The sequence below is a fragment of the Ctenocephalides felis genome, unplaced genomic scaffold (assembly GCF_003426905.1).
Source record: "Ctenocephalides felis isolate EL2017-DRISC unplaced genomic scaffold, ASM342690v1 CF-g0.4_SCAFFOLD_01886, whole genome shotgun sequence".
Taxonomy (NCBI): Eukaryota; Metazoa; Arthropoda; class Insecta; order Siphonaptera; family Pulicidae; genus Ctenocephalides; species Ctenocephalides felis.
The window spans coordinates 79,091,887-79,099,345 of NW_020538040.1; the positions used below are offsets into that span (position 1 = coordinate 79,091,887).

At 29.0% G+C, this 7,459-nt stretch overlaps 1 protein-coding gene across 1 annotated transcript in view; it reads right to left on the reverse strand.

The window, feature by feature from the left end:
- Window positions 1-7,258, reverse strand: part of LOC113377516 — a 43,660-nt gene extending 36,402 nt beyond the window's left edge. Inside the window, exon 1 of the mRNA XM_026617868.1 lies at window positions 7,208-7,258. The gene's annotated coding sequence lies outside the window, so the exon portion shown is untranslated. The remainder of the gene's footprint in view (window positions 1-7,207) is intronic.
- Window positions 7,259-7,459: the final 201 nt, after the last annotated feature.

The window sequence follows — 7,459 nt, forward strand, 5'->3', positions numbered from 1 at the left end:
TGCCAATTCGCGAGTCGTGTTATGTATAATAATATAAATTTACGCGCTTTATTTTTCAAATAATGCCGAATAGTGAAAGAAACACTCACGTAAAAAACAACTAACATTGGTATATCACTAATTACCTATATGGAAATTAAACATTCGTTCCGAGAACATATTTTTTAATTTTAAAATTCAAAACAGAGAACTAAAATAAATCAATTTAAATTTTTATATCACAAAATATAGTTATAGAGCGAATCAACTTTTGATATCAATTAGTAATTAATATTATCATTATTTATCAGAGAACTAAAATAAATAAATATAAAATTTTTATATAACAAAATATCTTTTTAGAGCGAATTTTTTATATTGATTAGTAATTATTATTATCATATTTGCATAACTATAAAACTCATAGATCCATCACCTTCAAAATCACAATTGAACTGCAAAAGATCATTAAATATTCCAAAAAGAATTTATTTTTAAGCACAAGTAAGAAGAATATCATCAATATATCTGCAATATATAAGTTTATAAAGTATGGTAAGGCGGGGCATAAAAGTCCAATTTGACTTTAAGCAATTATATTATTGTGAAAACTAAACCATTTTACCGCAACAAATAACATATACCAAATAGACAACTATTTGACTATGTTCAATAAAACTCCCAGAACATTCATCATTGTAAAAAATTGTAATCTGGTCTTTTCCCCATAGGCGGAATAAATGGGGACAGCTAGGAAGCAAATAAGTCAATGTCTTATTTTAATAATAAAGTGATTTTACAACATAATACATGCCAAATGAGAAATATAAATCACATGGGTGCATTTTTGCAGAGATAACGCTGTATATATCCTTGATCTGGTATTTCGTCAGAAATATTTATCAGCAGAATTGGAATATTTTTTATTTAATTTATCTCTTGTAAATTTGCTCTTTTAACTTAATTCACTTTTTCATTTGCTATTTTTTACTTTTTATGCCTTTGCCAGGATAAAATTTTAGTTGGTCCTATTTACCCCACCCAGGTCTAAGCTTTAAAAACGATTATACAAAAAACCATCGAATCTAACTAAAAACTAACAAAACATATTATTTAACAATTATACCGGCTTATCGAATGATATACTTAAATAGCGCTCAACAGAATTACTAAAATTAATCTTTTCTGCTATATAAGAAGTAGTAGAAATAAAATCTGAATTTCTCAAAACATTTTAATAATGTAATCGTATTTTATGCGATGCTTAAATACATCCGCTCACTTTTATTCTTTTAATTCATTTTTTGCGGTTATTACGACCGATTACACACCGGAATTAGTATTATGCATGAATTAATTACAACGAAGAAGCTTACTTAACTAAACGATGCAATTCACGTAATGTTTTGGCAAAAAAAAGTTTAGGTAAACTATTTTTTGAGTACCGGTAAAAAAAGATTCACGTTAGAACTTTTCATACTTCATATTTTATATGATTATAATATTTGATCTGCTAAATTGCATGAGATAGAAATCAACCCTTTACCACACCGTTATTTACTAGTGCGTCGCCGTTTCTGAATATACTTTATATCAATTTTAATTGTACTATGATTTGATCATTTGCTTTAAAATATTTAACGCGAGATTAATGTTTATGATGAAATTGCTTATGTTGGTATACTTATTGTTAGGAAAAAATAATACAATACAAGGTAGGCATACATATTGCTTTCAAAAAAAGTTGACTATTGACTTCTTTCTCTTTTTTCATTCCAACAGCAATCAGAATTTAAAAGTCCTATGATCTGTTTTGATGATTTTTTTTAACTTCGTAGCTTTTTAAAAGCCAGACCAACGGCTGGACTTTGAAATATTTGAAATATTTATATTATTAAAAAAAGATTTTAAATTATTTATATATATATATATATATATTATTATTTATATTTATTATTTTTTTATATTTAAAAAAAATTTAATGTAGCAATGCTGAGAAAAACTATTTTCACTTGGAAACATCTTTCTATTTATATTGCCACAACTGCTCGATATCAGGCTGTCTGATGCAACTAACTGACAATTTGTCCTTTGCAAAAACACGTCATTTTACCCGAAATTAACAAAAATGAATAATTAATCAAAATTCCATAAAACTCACGATTATTGCAATAAAATTGATCGAGATCACAAGTACTGACGCCAGTTAATTAATTGAAATAACTACAAATATCAATAAATGAGTTCCAAAAAACATGAGAAAAATATCCTCAAAATAAACTTTTCAAAGCGCAAAACACGTTTGAACTGATTACTGCGATAATACTGTGACAATCTGACAATGACGTTCAATATCTGATTATTATAGCTATCTACATGTTATACTATCGGGGAAACGTTAAAAACCTAGCAAATTTTTAAATAAGACCATTGTGTCATTTTGTCCGTTTTCCCCATTATGTTTACAAGTAGCATTATTTTTTGTATTTCATTATGGTATATTTTAACACTTTCAGGACGGTACCGATTTTAAAACAATTTACTTTACCGGCTGTAAACTTGTTCACATTGTGTATGTTATGCAATTTGTTTGATAAAAATTGAAGGACATACATTTCTAATATTAATTTATTTTTAAAGAATGGTGACGTTCAAAATAATTTCCAAAATGCATAGCTGGTTGATTTTGACATGTTTTACAATAAAATGTTGTTCGCCGCCTTCCTCCTGATGCTTTTCTGTCAGAACAGACATTACAATCTCTTTTTCTTTTAGAATTTAGAATATGCCACTGATTAGTCAGTATATTTGGTCATTTTTTTGCCATAATGGTTGATTTTTTCTATTATATTGTCTAATAATTCATTTATAAAATATAAAATAAAATAATCTATTGGATGTTTTATATTGCTTGGTATTTGTAGTCGGGGGGTTTGTTGATGTATGTCAAACTCGATTATTGAAGGAGAATCGGCACATTCGCTAATGTCTTCCCGCTTTTCATTTATTTTGTCAAACTTCTTCTTTTTGTTGTTTGGGTAATATCATCATCACATTCATCACTATCATCGGTGCGAATAGTAATTTCGTAAAATTTGTCTGTATGAATGTCTATTTGAAACTCATCTTCACTACTGCCACAAAATTTACTAGTCGTTTTACCATATTTAAAAGCGCTCGGTCGTCTTAAATATTAAAAAAAGACCATATAGCAAAGAAAAAGGCTAAAAATACTACTAAAATAATTTAAAAATATTTTCAAAATACAATACTATTTATCACTGCTATATGTAATTTATTCAACTTTTCGATGCAAACTGAGTCATTGTTTATAAAATAGCTTGTGCCTCACAGAATATGTTTGTCCACTGAGGTGGACAGCCGTCCCCAAAGTGTTAAATATACATAAATAAATGTAAAATCTACAGCAACCATATTTAACATATATACTAATTTAATATGTAATGTATAGCACAAAAACATTCGTTTATGAATTCAAATTTTGAATTGACAAATACTCATAGTAACATAGATAATATTTTTGAATAGACCGCTCGGACTAATGTTTTTTTCTGATTGCGTACGTGTGTACTTTTATTTGTTACCTGTTCAGGTGCGCACGCGTGTCGTACCATCAGCCTCTTAAGAACGACGTATCCGAGATATCCGCTAAGCGCGCACGTAAGCGCACGTAAGCTCGGGCCAGTGAACCCGCTTGCCCATTGTCAATGTCAGACCATAGTGTCAGTATCCACGGATGGTCCGACGATTGACCGCGTTCTTTTTACTCATTCGGTCAAAATCGGTCACTTTTTGATAACTGTTACTCCAAATCGATTTCTTCGAGGCCACAAAGAAAATATCTATTGAGTTCTATTTTAATGTGTAAATCATTTATTAAATTCGTCGGTTAATGTAATATGGAAATGTATAGATTATATTTATACGATTTATAAAATATTTTTTGTATTTGATCGATTGGTTATTCAGAAACAATGTGTAGTGATGTATTTAACGAGGTTTCTTAGGTTAGTTTTACACTGTTGACGTTTCTCAAAATATACCGCCACAATGTCTTACTAGTGCTGTAATGATCGACGTAAGACTTTCATGGGTCGCAATGAAATAACGGTGAGTCGCATCAAATTTTGCCTGCTGTACCAAAAAAAACAGAAAACAATAAACGATATAATAGACGGTTAATTTTCATTCGTTCGACTGAGTAACTTATATTTTATAATGTTGTCATTTATTAAATGTAATGATTGTCACGATTCAAAGCAAAAAGTCTATGTATTGTTTATGGCAAATTTTATGTCAATATTTCTATTTTTAATTTGCATGTACTATTACAACTCATTGTTATTTTACCGTTTTCCAATAAAAAGTAATTTGTCAAAAAAAAACAGTATATAGCACACAAAATTAAAATTCTATATATACATCATTTCATTATAAAAAGGTGATATGAATATAATAGTTCTTTGCTCACCTCCTCAATGTCTTCTATGTAGAACCCTTTAAAACCACTTAATAACGGTTCTATATTTCGTGAAACAAATAACGACAATATACAAAAATTGAAACTTCAATTTTAAGTAAATATTTTAGAACATTTATATAAACTTTAAAGCGAACCATTTTTATGAATCGAAAGAACTACGCACGAACGTGTATTCCAGCTGACCTGCACGATATCTGGAACAGACCGTCCGGCTCCAGTTATGTGGAGGCATTCCGTTTTACGAATATGAGATTTCTAATTTTGTTTCGTATTAAAAAAACATAACTTAGTTAGAACTTAGAAATAATATAAAGTTTATTTACAAGAGTCAATTAACGGCTAACGAACGAGAATATATCCTGTGATTTTTTCATGTTTGTAATTTTACAGCTATCAGAACTATTATAAATTCTTTATACAAGATGTATTGAGCACTGCATATTAGCAAGAACGACGTTATTAGCAGGCAATCCATTGATTGTCCTTATTATCTAAGATAAAGTTTATTTTTATATTGAACGCTATTAAAAGACTTTTTTATATTGAACGCTATTAGAACTTCGCGGTTGCCTTTTCTAATTGGAATGTTGCAGCAATGCCGGTTAAGAGCTCTTCAATTGGAAACATTTTGCTATCTATATTTCCAAGCTAAAACCGATGTCAATACTGCTGCGCGAAACCATTTGAATTCCATAAAACATTTTCATGCAATAAAAGCGAATAATCTTTTATACAATCAAATTATTCAAAACGAAATAGTTTTAAAGCATAATCATAAAATATTCGCAGAAAGGAAGATTTCTACTTAAATATTATATATTTTGAAAAGGTATTTTCATCAATAAATTTATTTTTTTAATACTGCATAATTTCTCTGCAAAAACAATAATAAAAATAAAGGATTTTTTATCTTAATATTTCATCTTATAAGTGTCTTTCAATCAGTTATGCTATTAATATATTATGCAGTTATATTTATTATTCAGATACAAATTTCAGTTTTATTATTCAAAATTGTACAGATAAGTACAAGCTAAAACGACTGCACCTGAAACAGAGGTACTGGGTTCGATACCTCTTAGAGCAGTTTGCTGTCAAGCAGTAGCGACAACGGTTTTTACTTAAAAATAAAGATATCAATATGTTTCCAAGTAAAAATAGACCTCATCGCTATTTGCAGCTATAATTTAAAAAAATGCCCTAAAACAAAAATTTTCCCATCACATAGAGATGGGACAACCATTTGGGTTGCCATCTATGAACAAAAGCAAAGTTCATTAGAAATTCATCACAACAGCTCATGGGATCATTATGTTCTGATCGCAATTCAATATATATATATATATATATATATATATATATATATATACACATATATATATATATATATATATATATATATATATATATATATAAATATATATATAAAACAAATTGTTAAGATAAAATGTAATATTATTCTGGCGACACAACCCATACTATTCATATACTTTTACGTAACCTTTACCTGTTATATTTTTTTTAAGAACAGCACGCTACGAAAAGTATTCTACAATATTTAAACGTAAAGTTAATATAAAGACAAAAAAGATTAAATAAAATTTAATTTACAAATATAGTAAAAAATTGTTCGCGTAATTTCAATATATTTTGTAAAGAGATAAAGTTTACAATAAAACTGCCCGATACAAATAATATCGCAAAGTTGTTGGCAAGTTACCGACATCTATAAATGATTAACAATACATCTTTACTAAATTCAATTTCAATGTATATTTTTACAGAAATTGCAAAATTCGGAAGATGATGAAGGAATATTGGCTAGCGTCTTTTATAGCGGTATCGCTGACCGCTTTCCTCGTAGGAAGTGACGAAATACGTTTGCCTGACCAGGAACGAAGTTCCGGCGGGCGAGATGGAAAAAGTTTGCTCGATTGGATTGGCTTAGGCAATGGGCCAGACCAGGACCCGTACGTGGCCCGAACTAACACGGCATGCTTGAGCGGGGATCTGGCCGAATGCTTCAAGAGTCAAGCTCTCACCAGCTTTACCGAATTCTTCTCAAAGGAATATTATCAGTAAGTATTCGATATTAATAGACTTCGTCCTTGGATATATTAAAGCAACGTATGTAAATTTGATATAAAAGCTTACACATGCAGACTAGATATTTCTCACTTAAATTTGGATATATAGCACATATTTGACTTAAAGTTGTCTGTTGACTGTTCCACTTTAAAAAACAGCACTTTGATTTATAGATACTTTTTGATTGAAGGCACTAGAGATACCATATATTTATTTATTTATTATAAGATAATGGAGGATATTTATGATTTAAAGTTACTATATTCTCTAAAACTCAACCATAAATAATATAAATCGATCTTATATTTTTATCATTTCATAGTTTGACGGAAAATGTGCGAGTTATTCGTATGCCGGAAACCCAACTACGATCTCTGTACAGCGAACCTTATGAATTTTCTTCGGAGCCAAGAGCAACTGATTCTGAATGGGATCAGCTCGTTAAATTTGGTTTGCGTAAAGTTGAAAAGTAAGTGAAAATATACTTTCTTACATTTAATTTATAATTATATGTGTACATTGAAATTTGTGAATGAAATTTCATAACTTGCGATTTTTTAATTTTTAGATTCATCAAGTCAGCAGCTTTCGAAATTAGCGTATCAGATGATGTAACAGAAGAAGGTAGATACTCACCAAGATTTTTGGATGAAATTGCTGATGAAATCGATGTTCTTGAAGATAAGAAAGCACCCCTATTCTGTACGTAGTAACCAAAATTAATATTCTTGTGAAGTAAATCTTCTTTTGACCAAACAACCTAAAGATATAACAGATTGTGATTATATTTATAAAAATATCTCTATAATGTGAAAATTATAAATTCAAGGCAATAATATAATAATAGTGAATTATGTTAGAAAACTAATATTCTGACTCTATTTATAG